Here is an 18131-nt window from a genome sequence, read left to right on the forward strand (position 1 = left end):
AATTTCAAGCAGTCTTTAACTCTCTTTTCAAAGTCCTTTTCATCTTTCCCTTGTGGTACTTTTTCGCTATCGGTCACTCGCCCGTATTTAGCCTTGGACAGAATTTACCACCCAATTAGGGCTGCATTCCCAAACAACTTGACTCACTGACAACGCCTCGTGATGCAGTACGGTCCTGACCCGACGAGGCTGTCACCCTCTTAGGCACCCCCTTCCAAGGGACTTGGCTCAAGTATGCCGCTGAGAACGCTTCTACAGACTACAATTCAGGTGATGCTGCCACCTAATTTTCATGATGGGCTCTTCTTGGTTCGCTCGCCGCTACTATGGTAATCCTTGTAAGTTTCTTTTCCTCTGCTTAATTATATGCTTGAACTCATTAGGTTTTCTCGCCTGAGCTGAGGTCGTAAAGTTGGAGCTAAATCTGCCCTACTGGATGGGAGGACAAGAGAGAGCAAAGCAAGTTTGAGCGATGCCAGACAAAGCCTGCATCAGCTAAGACCGACTGGCCATCCAAGGGGACAAGATCACTGCTCGCCGACGCACACCACAAAACATCGCTTGAGGTATTTCAGCCAACTACACTGCATTGGGCATGGATGACTAGCTCTGTTGCTCCCTAACATATTGCAGGGAGCGCGTTTGAATGGGATGTGACGCTCAGACAGATGTGCCCTTGACTGAAGCCTCAGGTGCAAATTGCATTCAAAAACTCGATGATTCATGGGATTCTGTAATTCACACTAAGTATAGCATTTCACTACGTTCTTCATCGTAATAAGAGCTGACATATCTGTTGTCGAGAGTTGTTTCCATGTATTACCAAAAAATCTGCCACAACACTAAATAGGGGCACCCCCCACAACAAATGTAAGGCTAAGGGCCAAAAGGAGGAAAGGAAGAAAAACGCATGAAAGAAAGAGAAACAAATGTGTCTACCCCCCTCACAAGAGGAGCCTCAAATAGAGAACAATCTCCCCAAGCCCCACACCCTCACAAAAAGGGTGGAAATGCATGGAACAACAATCAAGAGGGACTAGGGTGGCCACCCTGGGAGCTCGCACTAATTTTAACCCTTCCCAAACACCAGCCCACAATAATTATCCCTGTTCTCCATAAATCTAGGGACCGAAAGGAAGAAGGGAAGAAAACAAGGTGGAAGAAATAGAGATCAAACATGGCTACCGGCTCACAAGGGGAGGCTCAAACAAAGCACAAGCCTACCAAGCCCCGTGCCTTCACAAAAAGGGAGGAATTGAAGGGGACGATGATCAAGAAGGACTAGGGTGGCCACCCTGGGAGCTTGCACTACATTTCTTCCTTCCCGAACACTAATCCACAACAATCTCACCTTTTCTTCGGAAAGCTAGGGGCCAGAAGGAAGAAGGGAAGAAAACAACATGAAAGAAATGGATATCAACCATGGCTACTGGCTCACAAGGGGACAAAGAACAAGCTTCCCCAACCTCGTGCCTTGGAAAAAAGGGGGGAACTACAGGGGACAACGATCGAGAAGGACTAGGGTGGCCACCCTGGGAGCTCGCACTGTGTTTCTTCCTTCCCGAACACCAATTCACAACAATCCCATTTTTTATCCATAAAGCTAGGGGCCAAAAGGAATAAGAGAAGAAAAAAAAATGAAAGAAAGAGAGATATAAAATGTGTCTAGTGGCTCAAAAGGGGAGGATCAAATAGAGAACAAGCTTCCCTAACCACGTGCCTTCGTAAAAATGGGGGAACTGCAGGGGACGATGATCGAGAAGGACTAGGGTGGCCACCCCCAGAACTCACACTGCTTTTCATCCTTCCTGAACACCAATCCTCAACAATCCCACCTTTTCTCCGTAAATCTAGGGGCCAAAAGTAAGAAGGGAAGAAAAAAACATGAAAGCAAGAGATATCGAACATGGCTATCGGCTCACAAGAGGAGGCTCAAATAGAGAACAAGCTTCCTAAACCTTGTGCCTTTGGAAAAATGGGGGAACTGCAGGGGATGACAATTGAGAAGGACTACGGTGGCCATCCCAAGAACTTGCACTACTTTTTGCCCTTCCCAAACACCAATCCACAACAATTCCACCTCTTCTCCATAAAGCTAGGGGCAAAAGGAAGAAGGGAAGAAAACAACACCAAAGAAACAAAGATCCCAAGAAAAGAGAGAAGCTCAACAGCACACCGAGTAGATGTTTGCTAACCAAAAAGAAATCAAACAAGGCACCCAATCAAAAAGCATCCCACCTCTTCACACCCTCCCACATACATTATGGCACAACACCCTTTCTAGCTTACAACATAACAAACAACAATCAAACAACCAAGCAAATAAATCACAACCTAAACTTGACCACTAGAAAAGACAAGGGCTGCAATGAGACCAGTGTCTGGAGCATGTTACTGAGAGGTAAACAACCCCCCAACCTGACACAAGGCTTCAAATGACAAATAGACTACTAATAACAAACCCACCCTGCTATTGCACCCCTCCATGTACAAAACACCCAACAACCTTTCCAGCGAGAAAGTCAATGGGGGTCAAGAATCAAACTCCAAAGAGGAGTTGTCATGGGCTGACACTCAATGTTGGAGAAAGCCATGGGCCACAAATACATCGATGGTGCAAGGCCACTAAAGAGAGAGACATCTGCAAAGTACACACCACAAAACAAATAAATGACCAAGTCCCACAAAAAACCCACAATCCAAAGGGAGGAACAAAGACACAACCCGCTACTTCTTTTTTCCTTAGAAGGGGAGTGGCTCATGAGAGGACGAGGAATTCCCTCGATGGAAAAGGCACGAGATAAGATTTCCACCCTCATGCCCATTGGCGGGGAAAATTGCAATCTCGATGGAGCTCAGATCAAGGGAGGGATTTTTCATTACCTAGACACCCAACCCTTCTGCAGGGGCATATCGTGGAACGGTCGAGAGGACTAGGGTGGCTAGCCCAATGGGTTGAACCGCTCTTCATCCATCCCATATTGGCCCCACCCTGAAAATTTCCCATCATGGAAGGTTTGAGCTACCAAGCGCATGTGCAACCACTCCCTCGACCCAACCACTAGCAAAAAAGCTCACCCAAGCAACACATCAACCACCGCCACCTTTTCGAGAGAACCAACTATGGAAGCCCACACCCTTGGCCCATGCCTTCCAATGAACAAAAGACTGAGCATTGCCACTACGAATGAGTCTAAATTTATCCATCATATTTCCCAAGCACCTCAACTACAGCAACCATGCCCGATCGAATAGATCGTCAGAAGGGCTCTCAAGAAACAACCTTCTCAACCCCCTATAGAAACACATTGGGGGAAAGAAAAACAAAGGATGGGTGGGACAAGCAAAAGCATGGATTGCAAGCACACACATGAAAAACCAAGCATTACCTCAAGATAAGAAACCAACAATGTTCCCACCAAACACCAAACCCGCTCCCCTAGAGACACACCAAATAGTCCCACATTGCAATCGAAACCCAACCAACCTGAACCAAAAAAGAAAACCCCTATTATCAATGATCCTACTGCAAGTTCACCTACGGTAACCTTGTTACAACTTCTCCTTCCTCTAAATGATAAGGTTAAATGAACTTCTCATGATGTCGATGGCAGTGAACCACCATTGTTGACACAATCCGAACACTTCACCAGATCATTCAATCGGTAGGAGCGACGGGCGGTGTGTACAAAGGGTACGGACGTAGTCAACACGAGTTGATGACACACACTTAGTAGGAATTCCTTGTTGAAGACCAATAATTGCAATGGTCTATCCCCATCACGATGCAATTTGAGAAGATTTCCCGATCCTATTGAATCAGGAAGAAAAACTTGTTGGCTGCATCAGTGTAGCACATGTCCGGCCCAAAACATCTAAGGGCATCACAGACCTATTATTGCCTCAAACTTCCATGGCCTAAATGGCCATAGTCCCTCTAAGAAGATGGACGCAAAGGGGAACCTCCACGTAGCTAGTTAGCAAGCTGAGGTCTTGTTCGTTATTGGAATTAACCAGACAAATAACTCCACCAACTAAGAACAACCATGCATCACCACCCATACAATCAAGAAAGAGCTCTCAACCTGTCAATCCTTACTATGTCTGGACTTGGTAAGTTTCCCTGTGTTGAGTCAAATTAAACCGCAGGCTCCACTCCTAGTGGTGCCCTTCCGTCAATTCCTTTAAGTTTCAGGCTTGCAACCATTCTCCCCTTGGAACCCAAACACTCTGATTTCTAAAAAGGTGCTGGCAGAGTCCTTTGAGCAACATCCGTCGATCCCTAGTCGGCATCGTTTATGGTTGAGACTAGGATGGTATCTGATCATCTTCGGGCCCCCAAATTTCATTCTTGATTAATGAAAACATCCTTGGAAAATGCATTCACAGTGGTCCATCTTTCATAAATCCAATAATTTCACCTCTGATAATGAAATATGAATGCCCCTGACAGTCCCTATTAATCATTACTCTGGTCCCGAAGGCCAACACAATAGGACCAAACGCCTATCACATTATTCCATGCTAATGTATTCAGAGCATAAGCTTTCTTTGAGCACTCTAATTTTTTCAAAGTAATAGTGTCAGAGCTGCGACCTAGCCAATTAAGGCTAGGAGCACGTGCTAACAAAAGGGACGAAAGGGCAGGTGCACACCAAGTAGGCAGACCAATATTTATGACCCAATATCCAACTACAAGATTTTTAACTGCAACAACTTAAATATATGCTATTGGAGTTGTAATTACCGCGGCTGTTGGCAGCAGACTTTCCCTCCAATGGATCCTCATTAAGGGATTTAGATTGTACTCATTCCAATTACCAGACTCGATGAGCCCAGTATTGTTGTTTATTGTCATTACCTCCCCATGTCAGGATTGGGTAATTTGCATGCCTGCTGCCTTCCTTGGATGTGGTAGCCATTTTTCAGGCTCACTCTCCATAATCGAACCCTAATTCTCCATCACCCATCAACACCATGGTAGACCTCTATCCTACCATCAAAAGTTGATAGGACAAAAATTTGAATGAAGCATCGCCAGCACAAGGGTTGTGCAATCCGTCGAGTTATCATGATTCACTGGAGAAGTGGGCAAGCTCGCGCTGACCTTTTATCTAAAAAATGCATCCCTTCCAAAGAGTTGGGAATTGGTGAAAGTATTAGCTCTAGAATATTACAGTTATCCGAGTAGTATGGTACCATAGAAAAAAAAACTATAACTGATTTAATGAGCAATCTGCAGTTTCACAGTCTGAATTAGTTCATACTTAGACATGCACGGCTTAATCTTTGAGACAAGCATATGACTACTGGCAGGATCAACCAAGTAGCACCCTTCGACTTCAAAGGGCATTCCAGGCACTCTCTTACCAGAAGCCAACCTAAATACCCATCAAGTCAAAGAGATATCAAAATATCATGTAAAACTTTTATGCCTTGCACCTCTTGCATCCTAAGAAGGAAGCAAACGTAACATGTAAAGTACATGGCGAACAAATGGGTAGACCTACCAAGCCACAATGTACCAAGGTCACTTCAGATTTTGCAACCATACCCCAACCAACAAGAAAATGAGTGATCACTCACCCACTCCCTTAGAAATGCCTCCAAAAGCCTCCACGTCCCACATCGAGGCCACCTAGGAGTCCACCCAGATAGCAGCAACGGTGGACCTCGATCTCCCGATTGCCTATGGCAGCCTCGATGCAAACAAAATGAATAGAGAACGACCAACCAAACAACCTCTATATTATAAATGAGCTCCAACCCTCCCCGCCCCACATCGAGGTCACCTAGAAATCCACCCGAATAGTAGCACCGATGGACCTCGATCTCCCAATTGCCTGCGGCAGCCTCAATGCGAAGGAAAATGAAGGAAATAAAAAGAGGATGACCAACCACAAATCCTATCATAGAGAGGCCATACAAACGACCATGGATCGCACCGATGCCACCTAAGATTCCACCCAGATAGCAATAATAGTGGACCTTGATCAGATGATCGCCTGTAGCAGCCTCGACACAAAGGCAAGGGAAGGAAATAATCCAAGACAAACCGAGCTTGTAACCTCCCCTAGAAATGCCCCCCAACCCTCCCCTCCCCACACAAAGGCCACCTAGGAGTCCACCCAAACAACAACAACAATGGACCTTGATTACATGATCGTCTGCGACAGCCTCAATGTAAAGGAAACAGAAGGAAATAAAACAAGACTAACCGAGCCCACAACCTCTCTTAGAAATTCCCCCGAACCCTCCCCACCCTGCACCAAGGCCACCTAGGAGTCCACCCGGATAACAACAACGGTGGACCACGATCACTTGACACCCTACAACAACCATTATGTGAAGGAAAAGGAAGGAAATAAATGAAAATCAAGAGGCTCGGTACACAATACAAGAACATATCCAAACAAGAGGAGGGATCGGGTAGCTCCGCACCCCATGCACCCTACATACAGGCAAACTAGGAGATTGCCTACAGCTTTCCCAACTCGACAATGAATAATTTTCACCTATGACCACCTCCACGTAGAGGAGGGAGGTTGAATTTTTCCACCTCAAAATCCCTCTTCCAGATAGCCCCCACCATCAACATAGCAAGCATCCTCCCCATTGGACCAGAAGTGCATATACAATTGAAACAACAAATGCCCATAAACGTTGTGACTTAACATTTCCAACCGCAAAATCGTGCCACACACGTGAGATGCAAGGAAAAATCTGACCACTTGACCAAACATATGGGCCAACACATCTATCAAAAACTCACAACCAACACTACCATGGACGATGTGCACTTTGAAAGGAATGTCAATCCTTAACTTTACAATAAGGAGAAGAGCTCCTCACATCGCCTGATGGAAAAAGCAAGCAAGAGGGAGGGTAGGTGGTTTACAACCAAAACCCTTCCACGTTCCTCTTAAATGTATGCATCTCAACTGACAATGCCAACACAGAAAGAGTACAAGCACAAGAAACCGACACCATAAACAACCAAACAATGAAGAGGCTAGCTATCATAGGGAGCCACACCACAACAACCCATACAACTCTGAGAACTTAGAGCAAAATGGGAATTATTCACATATGCCTCCTAAGACAAGCATGGCCAACATTATCGCTCATGCGCTACTGAGTGGGTATGGAGAGAAGATGAAAATCGGCCACCCTACAAATGACCCAAGGCCATTCTTGAGGCAAACCCAAAAAACCAACTCAATTACCAACCCACCTTTCACACGAAAAGCAAAACCCTCCCCACCAAATAGGGAGGAGGTGAACAATATAATGAGGAGCCAATTTAAATGGAGCCACACATGGCTACCCAACCCAATCAAAATTTTCTATTCGCAAGAACCAAGGGGCACGATAGTGACATAGGCATGACGGAGTTTTGGGGTTTCCATTTGGGACCACAACAACAAAGGCTCAAAGGAGAACCAAGAAAAATTTAACATTTTTATCGTTCGGATGGGCAAGAGGGATGGGTATGAGCATGGCCAATATTACTGCTAATGTGCTACTGGGTGGGGATGGAGAGAAGATGAAAATAAACCACCCTAAAAATAACCCAAGGCAATCATTCAGGAAAACCTGACAAAAAAACTCAATTACCAACCCACCTTTCACATGGAAAGAAAACCTATCACTTATATCATTTGGATGGGCACGAGGGACTAGGACAAGCCAGGGAGGCACACCATAACAACCCATACAACTCCAAGAACATAGAGAGAAGAAGGGGAATTGTTCACATATGCCTCCCAGGACGAGCATGGCCAACATTACCGCTGATGTGCTACCAAGTGGGGATGGATAGAAGATGAAAATTGGCCACCCTACAAATGACCCAAGGTCATCATTCAGGCAAACCCAAAAAAACAACTCAATTACCAACCCACCTTTCACATGAAAATAAAACCTGTCACTTGTATCATTTGGATGGGCATGAGGGGACCAGGATGAGCTAGGGAGCCACACCACAACAACTCATACAACTCCAAGAACTTAGAGAGCATAAGGGGGAATTGTTCACATATGCCTCTCAGAACAAGCATGGCCAACATTACCACTCATGTGCTACTGAGTGGGGATGGAGAGACGATGAAAATCGGCCACCCTACAAATGACCGAAGGCTATCATTCAGGAAAACCCAAAAAAACAACTCAATTACCAACCCACCTTTCACATGAAAATAAAACCTGTCACTTGTATCATTTGGATGGGCACAAGGGAACTAGGATGAGCCAGGGAGCCACACCACAACAACCCATACAACTCCAAGAACTTAGAGAGCAGAAGGGGAATTGTTCACATATGCCTCCCAGGATGAGCATGGCCAACATTACCACTCATGTGCTACCGAGTGGGGATGGAGAGAAGATGAAAATCAGCCACCCTACAAATGACCCAAAGCCATCGATCAGGAAAGCTTGAAAAAACAACTCAATTACCAACCCACCTTTCACACGGAAAGAAAACTTGTCACTTGTATCATTTGGATGGGCACGAGGGACCAAGATTAGCCCAAGAGCCACACCATAATAGCCCATACAAATCCAAGAACTTGGAGAGTAGAAGGGGAATTATTCACATATGCCTCCCGGGACAAGCATGGCCAGAATTACTGCTCATTTGCTACTGAGTGGGGATGGAGAGAAGATGAAAATCAGCGACCTTACAAATGAACCAAGGCCATCTCTTCAGGAAAACCCAAAAAAACAAATCAATTACCAACCCACTTTTCACACGAAAATAAAAACTATCACTTGTATCATTTGGATGGCCACGAGGGACTAGGACGAGCCCAGGAGCCACACCACAACAGCCCATACAATCCCCAAGAACTTGGAGAGCAGAAGAGGAATTGTTCACATATGCCTCCTGGGAGGAGCATGGCCAATGTTACCACTCATGTGCTACTGAGTGGGGATGGAGAGTAGATGAAAATCAGCCACCCTAAAAATGACCCAAGGCCATCCTTCAGGCAAACCCAAAAGAACAACTCAATTACCAACCCACCTTTCACACGAAAATAAAACCTGTCACTTGTATCATTTGGATGGTCACGAGGGACCATGACGAGCCTGGGAGCCACACCACAACAGCTCATACAACTCCAAGAACTTGGGGAGAAGAATGGGAATTGTTCACATATGCCTCCCGGGATGAGCATGGCCAACATTATCGCTCATGTGCTACTGAGTGGGGATGGAGAGAAGATGAAAATAGGCCACCCTACAAATGACCCAAGGCCATTCTTCAGGCAAACCCGAAAAAACAACTCAATTACAAACCCACCTTTCACATGAAAAGAAAACCTATCACTTGTATCATTTGGATGGGCACGAGGGACCAGGACAAGCCTGGGAGCCACAAAACAATAGCCCATACTATAGGCTTTAACCCTGTACAGAAATTACTTGCATATGAATTCTTAAACAAAGAAAATAAACAATGCGAGAGCATAACCCATAAAACACATATGCACAAAGATTTTTTTCCTGGATCCCAAAACCGGGACTACCAGCTTGATTTTTCATTATGTTCCTTTCAATGTTACAATACATATTTATACATGCCAAAGCATCCAATACCATGGACTGAAAACCATCGTTTCCAATACCATGGACCGAAAACCATCGCGTCCAAAAAACATGTGTGAAAATCATGCACAAAACCATAGGTGGGCCCGCCCAACCTAACATATCGTCCAAAACCAAAATTTTCCGGGGCGCTGCCCCAGACCCCATAAAGTTGGGTTACGGGTGCCCTTCAAACCCCCTATTAACTACGTGGAAAGAATATAACACAACCCAACAATCTCCCACTTGTTGTTTTCTTTCCACAGGGGGCCACAGGAGAGCTTAGTTATTTTTTCAGCCCTGAGATTCCCATTGCTTCTCTACACCAAGAGAACTTCTCAGAGCTCACAGATTTTGTCAATGGGTTGGTAATTGAGTTTTTTTTTTTGGTTTTCTTGAATAATGATGGGCGCGAGGGACCAGGACGAGGTCGGGAGCCACACCACAACAACCCATACAACTCCAAGAACTTGGAGAGAAGAAGGGGAATTGTTCACATATGCCTCCCAGGACGAACATGGCCAACATTACACTCAAGTCCTACCAAGTGGGGATGGAGAGAAGATGAAAATTGGCCACCCTACAAATGACCCAAGGCCATTCTTCAGGCAAACCCAAAAAAACAACTCAATTACCAACTCGCCTTTCCCATGAAAAGTCGACCCAGGGACCAAGATGAGTATGGCCAACATTAGCACTCATGTGCTACTGAGTGGGGATGGAGAGTAGATGAGAATCAGCCACCCTACAAATGACCCAAGGCCATCCTTCAGGCAAAACCAAACAAACATCTCAATTACCAGCCCACTTTTCACACGAAAAGCAAGACCGTGCCCGAACGAGTTTACATGGGTGCCCTCACACGACCCTACCTGAGCCAACTGAACGAATTTTCATGGGTGCCCTCACATGACACGACATGACCCAACCCGACCTGACCCGACCCGACCAAGTTTACATGGGTGCCCACAAATAACCAAAACGAAGGCACAAGGGAGAGTCGAGCAAACGAGCTACACGAATGTGCACAAAGTCCACCCTAGGTCACAACTTAGTAATTTTGATACGGGCTCGTGTGCCTGGGCATGCCCTCACACTGAAAAACCTCATCAAATGAGTTTACACAGACACCCGCAAATGACCCACTTGAACGAGTTTAATGAATGCCCTCAAAAGACCCACCCGAATGAGTTTACATGGGCACCCACACACGACACGATCCGACCCGCCCAAACAAAATTTGGGGTTTCCATGTGTGCACGGCTCGAACGAAATTTGGGGTTTCCATGGGTGCACGACCCAAACGAAGGCCCGAGGGAGCATCAGGAAAACGGGCCGCATGAACGTGTAGAAGACACACGGGCGGTGATGACTTAGCATTTTTGGCATGGCCACATGTGCCTGGGCACCCACACATGGCATGGCATGAACTTAGCCACCCTGGGCAAGCCGACCTGACCTGCCCGAACGAAATTTGGGGTTTCCATGGGTGCACGACCCAAACAAAGGAATGAGGGAGTGTCGAGCAAATAGGCTGCACGAATGTGCAGAAGGCACACGAGAAGTCATGACTTAGCATTTTCAACACGGCCATGGGTGGTTGGGCACCCACACACGGCACGGGACAGGATGACCCAGCCCGCCTGAAGGAAATTTGGGGTTTGAATGGGCGCACGACCCAAACAAAGGCACGAGGTTAGGAATATCTTTGACTATAATACATAAATATACCTGGTGTAACATGCCCTTAAGGTCTTCAACATTTTCTTTTGACTCTTTATAACACTTTAATATGTGCTATGTCTATTTCAATGAGCAAGAAACTCAATGATATATATATATATATATATATATATATATATATATATATATATATATATATATATATATATATATATATATATATATATATATATATATATATATATATATATATATATATCTTTTCTTGAATAAATACAAATATAAAAAGTACATTTATGAAGATCGAACCCAGTTACACTTTCTTCAACACCCCCTCTTAACTAGGGAGGCATAAATCATTATAAGGTGTTTGGCTATTTTTCAATCTTATAGCATCATATTAGCCAACATTGTTCATAGCAAGGCCTTGACTAATAGCTTTATCTCTCATAAGATTAGAGCACAATGTTGGTGATGCCAATGGCTTATAAACACCTTAGTCATTGTCTCGAAAGGTACATACCCACCCAAGAGTCCCCTGACTATGACCTTCTAGGACAATTCTTGTCTTGGGATCCTAGCCCTCAAAGAATATCGCTCCTCTTGCCTAATCTTGTCTTGGATGCCCTATACATCCTCAAAGAGCATCAGATGCCAAATGATTACCCAATCCTCCCATTCTTTCTTGCCAAGTGAAGACAAGAATGTTGCGTCTATCTCTTTCCCTTGATTGAGGAAGACATGCCCAAGTTTCCTCTAACAAGGAACTTGCCCAAGCTCCTTTGTAGTTGGGAACTTGTTATAACTCCCTCTTAGCTAGGGACTTGTCCATTCATCAACAATGTCTTCTTCATGGGTCCTTCAGCTGCTTGATCTCCTTCTTTAGTTTGGTGTCATGAAGTCTTTGTTTGAACTTCTTCTTGGCAGGGTAGCATCCATCAATCACTTTCCCTCTTGGTTTGTTATGTCATTTCTCCCTTCGTGGAAAGTGGCCTTCTTGATATATATATATATATATATATATATATATATTAGGTCCTTTTTTTCATCTAGCTACTCCTTTGTCATCTTGTCTATCCTTCATAATACTTATCACATGGATGCTTAGTTGTACTTGCTTGTTCCCATACTTTGATTTAGTGGCCCTTCATGACTTCATCATGATATTGATTCAACATCAAATGGTGATTTTGTTGGATGGCCTCTTCATCATGACATATTTGTAGAGTTGAATCGGTTATCTGCACCTTACTATCTCCAAGGCCTTCATAGGTGTCAAGGGTCCTTTGATATTTTTCTTCCTTTGTCAGAGTTGCCATGCCTTCTTTCGAGAGATGTTGAGGAATCTTGTCAAATAGTTATTCTTTGTGACCACGATGTTCTTCACATGCTTGATCTCTTTCTTCATTTGCTTCTTCTTGGATTGATTAGTCAACCACCTTATACTCCTTATGAGAGCACTTCTTCATGTTGACCTTTACTCCATTGTAGTACATGCCTCCAAGCATATCATTGGTGAAAGAGATCCTTTTATTCTTGATCATGATTCTATAACTTTTCCCATGACCCAATCAATATATATGATGACATGACTTAAACTTTGATGCATACATACCTCATCTTGATTATTCTTTTATCATCTCAGATTTATTTGATAGTTCTCCTCGATTGGTGTAGCCTTTCTTGCTTCATCTGTTGTCACCTGTATATCATCCTTTCTTGAATCCCATAAATGGGACCCTCGATGAGACATCTACCCCCTTTGAAAGAAGCCTTTAAGCAAAGAATTTTACTTAGTCATAGGAGGGTCTTCCTTCTTTTGCTTCTTGTCATCTTCTTTCACTTCTTGACTTACATGAGCTTCTTCCCTTTTTCTCTTGTTGTTGTTGTCCTTCTTAAGTTTAGGACAATCCCTTTTGTAGCATCCATATTCTTGGCATCCAAATCATTGGACTTTGGACATGTAGTGGTCCCAACCAATTTGTTACTTTCCTTGCAAAAAGACACTGAGGTATACTCAGAAGGGGACATATACTTACTTGATAGAGTTTGAGATGTAGTGAAATTGCTTTCTTCTTGAAGACTTGATGGCTTGCCTTCCTTAGATCTTTATGTTCTTCAAGTTGCTTTCTTCAAATGGACTTGCTTGATGACTTGACTCGTAGTGCCTTTCATTTTTCAAGATGGTGTAGCTTGATGTAGGTCCCTCTTTGATTTGTTCTTCTTGTAGGTGCCTTTATACAAGGCGTTTCTTCTTGCTTTGTAGTCTTCCATGATGAATGATAGATGGTAGACCTTCTTGTCCTTGATGTGATTGAGACTTCTTGGCTTGATGCTTCAACCTTGTGGATGTTCTTGAGATTCCCTTTTCTTGATGTGTCACCTTAGCTCTGATACCACGTTGAAGAATCTAGGGAAATGGGGTATATCATGATTCTTCTAGACTTGATAACAATTTGTGAAGCTCTTTTACAATTTATCTTGTTATCTTAATATTCTTCTCTTCTTATTAATGCATGTGTGTTTACTTCATCAAACTGGTGCCAAAAACATAAGAACAAGAACACAAGATGTTGGCTCTTTTCCAGGGAAAGACCTCTCTCTCTTAGAGAGGAAAACCATTTCATAAATTTCTCTTATTGAAGCTTCTTATTGTTCATTGTGAAGCTCTAGACCCTTGACAATAATATCCTCAAAGCACAAGTCGAGTCCTTCCTCCTCTCTACACTTTGTTTCTTCGGCACTTCGTTCCCCAAAACTGTGTCCTTCTTTCAACTTTTGATAGTCCATGGTGGACTAGCTCTAGAAGAGACTCTGATCTTTGATCCTTAGCGAGATCCTTTACCAATGAAGAAATCTTCATTCTCTTGACCAACTGAGCCTTTTTCTTGATGTGAGGTTGTAGACTTGTTGTACACCAAGTTTACTGCACCTAGGGTGATTTCCATTGTGATGAGACATGAAAACCCAAAATTTCCTGCACTTGGGAGGCTTTCGACAAGGCGGGACATGGAATCCCCTGGTTCCCCGTAATTTGGTGACTCTTGTCGAGGAGGGAATAGGAGACCCCATGTCACGCTCCTATCTTAGTGGTAGTATTTCAACCACACATAAGCAGGTGTGGCACTACCATACTTTTTCCTTTTACCAATACTTGAGTACACGGTCTGTGCCTACTTCAACACTCAGTCAATTTTCCAATAAGTGTTCTTAACAATGCAATTAAAATAACTTACCATAAATTTATCTTCTTCAATTATTCTTTAAACCTGTCGTGTCATGTGGTTGTGCTGCACTGCCTGCGGCCTGCACAACACAACTCCACACCTGAACTACGAACTTGTCCACCCGATTTTCCATTCCATGGTGCCCAAACTCTGCCCACTGGTGTGTTCCATAGTGAGGGTGCATGGCCCGCACGCAGTGCGGCCTACCTACCCGGACGGTAACTCGCCCTGCTCTGCTTGTCTGCACTACCAAGTCTGACCTGCCCACTGTAATCCGCCCGCCAGTGTGGCCATCTTACCCATGTCCTTCTCTTCCTTCCATTTTCTCCCAACTCCTTCCTTCACACTTGTTCTGTCATGTGGAAGTCTGAGTTCGATGTCCCTTCGTCGAACGCCATCCTCCTTACATATACGCATCCTTTCACCCAAGGGTCGTGTCTCTCGGGGATAACAAGGGTCGACACCATCAACATGCATGCCTGACTGACCTACCACATAACCTCAACACACCCCATTCCAAAGAACAACCACGTCCCTTAGTGTGCATTTTCACACCCATTGGTCGGCTCCAATACTTAGCCGATTACACCTGTCGCCACACGTTGCACGCCTGCCCATGTCTTAACTCATCTGCACATGGTCACCTCTTTCATCCGGGCACCCAACAAGGGTCGCCCGTGCACCTTCCCTCAGTGACTTGTCCATCGTGCAGGTATCAAGGGGCATGCGCCATGCCCAACATGGCACACCCACTATGAGTGCACCCATTACCATCGCGCATAAGCGAATGTCATGCCAAGTCTTCACATATAACCAAACACTCACTCGAGTTGCATATAATCGAACATGGGTGCCCATACTACGAGTTCAATCTTTCGACTCTCTCCGGCGCTCCTGACTCAAATACTTGACACCCCAGCCCCCCTTACATACGTGGTAGTGGTTTCTGACGAGATGGGACATGGAAACCTTAGATTTCATCCACTTGGGCTGTTACACAAAAATATCGTCACCATGACTATTTGCAGTCAGTATGGGTCTATCATCACTTGTACTATCCTCCTAAGCAAGTCTCAAACCTAAATCTTCATGTCAAGCTTTGAAAATGAGAGAAAGACATTGAAAATCAACAAAGCTCTGGTTCCGCACTTTCTCTCGTTGTTGCCTGCGGTCCCGCACCCCCTGTTCACAATACCTGTGGACCTGTCCGCTCTGTCCCTAAAGGAGTGGGTGCGGACCCTTGTGAAAGTAAAAAAGGCGCAAGTTTATTCTAAAAAACTCACTTTGGGTTAATTCTAGATGATTCTAGAAGGAATTTTGACGTGGATTGGTCGCTCTTAGGTGGTTCATGCATCCCAAAAGAGAAGGAGAAAATCCCTTGATGAGAGGAGCTATCCCTTTGAAGGAGGACTTAATCCCTTTGAAGAAGGACCTAGTAACTTCCCTCCATTGCACTATAAATTAAGGCATTGGGCTGGTTGCTAGGGAGGTTAGAAGCTCAACATTTGTGAGGGTAAATGCTGGTGGAATTGAGACTTCCTAGTTAAGCTTGAGAGGAGGGATCACATACATTTTGGCTTCATTGGGAAGAGAGTGAAACTTGTCAAAGTAGAGGAGACTTCTTGTTGGACCCTGGGAGGAGCTTGTACAACATCAAGGCACATGTTGTAAAGTTCTTCTTTGATTTCAATTAATACAATCAGATTCATTTTTCTCAACAAATAGTCTTATGTCATTTGTTTCATGAATTCCTTGATCATTGTGTTAAGTATGCTTTATGATATTGGCTTTTCAGGTGCTATTTAATTTGTTTGCTTGTTTGTGTTTGCAGATTCACTACAAGGGAGCTCATTTGGATCAAAGGAGCGAGGCTTCCACAAACTTTCATTGGACCCAAGGTAGGCCTAAAACACTTGTTTTCCTTTGTTTATAAATGCATATTTAGAGAAAGATAGTTTTTTATTGGCTTTCTTATCACTAGATATCGTTAGATTCTAGGAAGGTCTATCTTATCCGCAAGAACGACTCATTCCGTGTGACAAAATGGCAACCATACTGGGGACTTGATTTTTTCCTTGTTTTTAATTTGACCTAAGAAACTATGTTTTTGTTTCTGTTTTTGGCTTGTTGTGTGTGGAATTGGGTAGATTTAGTAGATCTAGGATTATTTTTTGTTTTTCATAACTTTGGGAGAGGACCGCACCCTCGGCTTGGGACACAGTGCGGACCTATCCGCACTTTTGCTTTTAGCACAGAGCGGTACTGCACCTGTGTGAACTGTGGGCCTGCGAACCCTGTCAATATTTTGGAAAACCTAAGATTTTCTCTGTTAGTCAGCTTAGCTTTTGTTTAGGTGTTATTATCCCCTGCCCAGACCTGCATATAACCTGTCAGAAGCTTTTCTTAGGTTAATTTCATTGGTGTTAGGGTTTTAGGTGAAATTCCTAGAAGTTTTGGTTGTCGGGCTTGGTTTTCATTTTGGTCTTGTAGTAGCTCTGAGCTTAGAAGCTATAGAGGCCTCAGATCACCTTGGTTTTTACTAGCCTTCTTATGAGTCTGACCATTTGCAAAATCTATCTTTATTGAGGAATCCACCTTGTATTTTCTCTTTACGAAACTTCGAAAAGGCTTGTGTTAAAAGTTTGGATTTCATTTTTAGAAAAGAAAACAAAATTTGGTTGTTTTTTGACTGATTTATGATTCTGGACAAATTAGTCCTTAGTTTTCTTATAGCTAAGTAAAACATCCTTGAAAAAGACATCTTGTAAGCTTTGACTTCAAATAGTTTTTTTATGGTTTATAGATCTCAAGATTAATTAGTTCCATAGTTTTGAGTGTTTTATAAAAAATAAAAAATCTCTTTTGGAAAAAGTTTGTTTTTGTAGTATTTGAGTGTTTTGAAAGAAAAGGGAATTTTTTGTGAAAATAACTAGTTGTCTCGTTTTGAGTGCATTGGAAAAGACAAAAAACTCTTCTTTTAATTTGTTGGTTAAGAAAGATTTGTGTTTACAAGTATTTGCATTCTCAAACTCTTTCCTAGCTAGAAGTTCATTGAAGGGAAAAGATTGCTTAATCATCTTAAGTGCATTTTTTAGTGATTTTGAGTCGAGTCTTCACACCACAAGTTTCATCTCCGCACCTCTTGACTTAAACAAAAACCAATAAAAATAATGCTTAAAGTAAAATCTATCTAGTAATATTTGTATTTCTAGGGCTCTAATACACTAACATAGCTTAGGCTAGTGTCTTGGAGTAGGGAGTAATTAACTCTCCAAGATAGTAAAATAAACAAGTAGTTGTATTTTGCGGTAGGAGAAAAATCCAGTTGTTGCATTTATGCTCTGGGAAAGCTCCTCTTAAAAGAGAAGCACGAGATCATGTCCGAACCAGTGTGGGAATCAACCCTTCCTCAATGGGGATGACGCCAGATATTCACGTATTAAAAACGGTAAACCTCGGATTAACCATTGTCGAGGAGCCTAGGGTCACTTATTGGTAAACCTTGAATTATGTCAAGGAGCCTTCAAGGGGATTGAGCTTGTTACTCTGCCCTTGCGTGCGTATCAGATCGTAGACTATTCCCCAAGGTATATTTGTTTCCGTTGGTAACCTTAGTGACCATATTCTATAGGA

The 18131-nt window shown here is 43.6% G+C and overlaps 2 non-coding genes and 1 pseudogene across 2 annotated transcripts in view; all 3 read right to left on the bottom strand.

The window, feature by feature from the left end:
* Positions 1–407, bottom strand: part of LOC149152403 (25S ribosomal RNA) — a 3388-nt gene extending 2981 nt beyond the window's left edge. Inside the window, exon 1 of the ribosomal RNA XR_016263921.1 lies at positions 1–407. This exon is cut by the window's left edge and continues 2981 nt beyond it. This is a non-coding gene — a ribosomal RNA (25S ribosomal RNA).
* Positions 408–654: 247 nt separating this feature from the next.
* LOC149152404 (5.8S ribosomal RNA) lies at positions 655–808 on the bottom strand. The gene has a single exon (XR_016263972.1). It is a non-coding gene; the product is annotated as a 5.8S ribosomal RNA (ribosomal RNA).
* A 2707-nt stretch (positions 809–3515) lies between these two features.
* LOC149152405 (18S ribosomal RNA) lies at positions 3516–5329 on the bottom strand (annotated as a pseudogene).
* Between the last annotated feature and the right edge of the window lie 12802 nt (positions 5330–18131).

This window comes from Pinus tabuliformis, chromosome 9 (assembly GCF_031772625.1).
Source record: "Pinus tabuliformis cultivar Carrire ecotype Pingquan chromosome 9, CPIR1, whole genome shotgun sequence".
NCBI classification, from domain to species: Eukaryota; Viridiplantae; Streptophyta; class Pinopsida; order Pinales; family Pinaceae; genus Pinus; species Pinus tabuliformis.